Source organism: Sinocyclocheilus rhinocerous, unplaced genomic scaffold (assembly GCF_001515625.1).
Source record: "Sinocyclocheilus rhinocerous isolate Xijiao unplaced genomic scaffold, SAMN03320098_v1.1 scaffold1848, whole genome shotgun sequence".
NCBI lineage: Eukaryota > Metazoa > Chordata > Actinopteri > Cypriniformes > Cyprinidae > Sinocyclocheilus > Sinocyclocheilus rhinocerous.
Genome location: NW_015630592.1, coordinates 129286 through 132137, shown reverse-complemented (window position 1 = coordinate 132137; position 2852 = coordinate 129286).

Below are 2852 nucleotides of genomic sequence, written 5' to 3'. Positions count from 1 at the left end.
ACTCTAAAAGTGCAAGCAATAAGAGACATAGCTTTTTCTAAAATTCAACATCTTTTTGCAAATGTCCATATCCCACAAAAAGTATTGCGTGAAATGGACAACAAAACCGTAAACGTGGTTAGGAAATGGCTTTGTCTCAACACACATTCCACAAGATGTTTTATCTTCCAGAAAAGACAGGACGGGGGGCTTGGAGTTCCAAACTGCATGTGGGAGTACATAGCCACAAGACAGTCTCACCTTATCAATATGCTAAACTGTGATGATATCAGCGTGGGGCGAATGGCCAGAGCATCCTTATTGCTGGATTTTAAAAGACGGAAGGTGCCACACGCATGCTTCCTGGTTTTTAAAAGAAAGACCAATGGAAAGCTGGATGGACGGGCACAGTGATTTGGTGTGTCATCAGACTGGCCAGACTTAAACGACCTATGCTGGAGGACAGGTACTGAACTGAAGTGGACCTCCCGCTACCAACCTGTAGAGGTCTCAAATGCAGTCGTAGAGGGCCCATCTGTCATCGTGGAAGCCAGGCTGCACCATAACAACATTGTTCACCTGCTCCAGCCTAGAACGACTCTCTTGTCTCTCTTGTCTATTCAAAGAGCCCAAAATATGGAGTACTGGTCCAATCTAAAACTCCAGGGAAAACTGCCCAAACTGCCCTGCGCGGACCACTCTGTATCACACACCATTTACAGCAATGCCACCATCAGTGAGGAGATCCTCACTTTCTGTGTAAAAGCACGTCTACAGGTTCTTCCTACAAAATACAACCTATCACTGTGGTTCCCCTCCACCCATTCACCCCTCTGCCTGCTGCATGACCCTCCTCAACACCTGGAGTCAGTAGCCCACATCATGAACAGTTGTTCATCATTTAAAGGACTATATACTGCCAGACATGACAGACTTGTGGACCTCATTGCTGCTCAGATTCCCTGTGTGGCTGATGAGCAGATCTTTAAACACACTACTGTACAGTCTGAATGGTTCAACTCACCTGCAAACACTTTTCTAGGAATTGCTAATACACCAGATATCGTTAAGATCTCTCAGAATGGCAAAACAGTTACACTATTTGAGGTGTCGTGCATTTGACTTGTTTATGGAGGATTTGTGTGTGTGTGTGTGTGTGTGTGTGTGTACGTACTTTTTTTGAGCATTCAGTTTTTGGTCTGAATTTTATTTTATTTCATTTTTTGAATGACTGTTGGGCAAAAGGGTTTTCTTTGTTCAGGACACAGCATTTATTATTTAATTGTAATTGATTCGTTTACATCCTCAGCTGCTCTTGTGAACATATTGTTTATATTCTTTCTTACTATAAATTATTATATTTTTATTTTATTCTTTTTGACTATTGACCTTTTGGTCTGAATTTTTCTTCTTTTCTGACTATTTTCTATATATTTTTTTTTATATTTTGTTGTTTTTTAGGTCTTTTTTTTTTTTTTTTTTTTTTTTTTTTTTTGGGCTTTTTTTTTTTTTTTTTTTTTTTTGAGTGTTCAGTTTTGGTCTAAATTGTTTATTTTATTTTATTTCTGGTGGGAAAATGGTTTCCCCACCCTGTTCAGGATGCATCATTTATTGTTTAGTTGTGATTGAGTCATTCAGGTCCTCAATGTCCGCTCAAGCATCAGGATGGTTTTTCTGACACGGATCTCAGTGACTCGGCAGGAGCGCTGGATGTCTCTGTGGACTCTAATCTCATCTCTGGGTACAGTAGGCCATTTATTCCTCACTGTACACCGGACACTTTATCCGCTGAGAGCCGCTCTGCGTGGCATTAGAGGCCGTTTGTGCTCATGCGCAGTGGAATGGCAGGAATGCGGCCCTCGTCCCGCAGGAGTCGCTGGATAATGACCAGCGCTGATGCATGCAGGTGGAATCCAGGGACTGCCGGAGCGTGTCGGGACAAAATGAGACACAGAGAGAGTCAATGAAGGACAGAGAGGAGGGTGAGCTCCACACCGAGTGCGGATAAAGAACCCATGAGTCACAGTTCCTGAGATTGAAATACCAGGATTAAATTAAAGGGATCATTGGAACAGTCCAGGTGGTGGCAGATGCTTTAACATTCAAATTGTAATGTTTGCACACGGAAACAGCTTTGTTATTTGTGTTGTTTGTTTTTGTTTAACAGTGGCATTCATTTAGATTATTATTGTATATATACATACGCAAATAGAGAGAGAGAGAGAGCGCATTTTAGTTTACCTTGTTTTATGTAGACTATTTTACTCTGTTTTCTGATTTTGAAAAACTAGCTTTTTGGTTCCACAAATCTTAATGTGTTCTTTAAAACTAAAATGTTAGTTTTCAATAAGACTATTTTTGTAAAATAAATAAATAAATAAAAATCTTTAATCAAAACCGACCGACGTTTAAATCTTTTACTAGAAAAAAAAAACCCCGACATTTTAATCTCTAATAGAACAAAACTGACCACCATTTAAATCGGTTACTTGAACGATACCAACCAACGTTAAATCTGTTAACAGAGCGAAACCGACCGACGTTTAAATATGTTACTAAAACAAAACCGACCAATATTTAAATCTGTTAACAGAACAAAACCGACCGATGTTTAAAGGGGTCATCGGATGCCCATTTTCCAGAGTTGTTTACTTTAGCCACAGAACTTGCTAACTAGCACGTTATTAGGAAACGTGATTTGCACAGATTCATAAAAAACCTTTATACTCACTTCTTCTGTTGATGAAGCTGGATCATGAATGATTTGCGCGAACATAGACGCATTTAGGCAGATCGGGGATCGGCGCATTCCCTTCAAAAATTAATGTAACATTAATCCTCTGCATCTTCAGCGGCTCAGATGTTGGCAGTAA